Genomic DNA, 253 nt, shown 5'->3' on the forward strand with positions numbered 1-253 from the left:
CCCTGGGAGACTTCACCCAACCGTTAAAGCCAAGTGTGTTTTACGTCATGTTCGATTTTCACAACAAGACGGGGCCGAGACCACGTGCCCGCGCCATGACGGTTGCAGGCTCGGAAACTTTGCTGAGCTCAGGCTGTTACCGCGACGGGGAGATAGCAACAGCAATAACAGGAACGTTGCTTGGAAGAAGGGGAAAAAATAACAGGCGTGAAATAAATGGAAGGGGGGGGGGGAACTGGGATATTGGAAATCG

The sequence above is a fragment of the Penaeus monodon genome, chromosome 32 (assembly GCF_015228065.2).
Source record: "Penaeus monodon isolate SGIC_2016 chromosome 32, NSTDA_Pmon_1, whole genome shotgun sequence".
NCBI lineage: Eukaryota > Metazoa > Arthropoda > Malacostraca > Decapoda > Penaeidae > Penaeus > Penaeus monodon.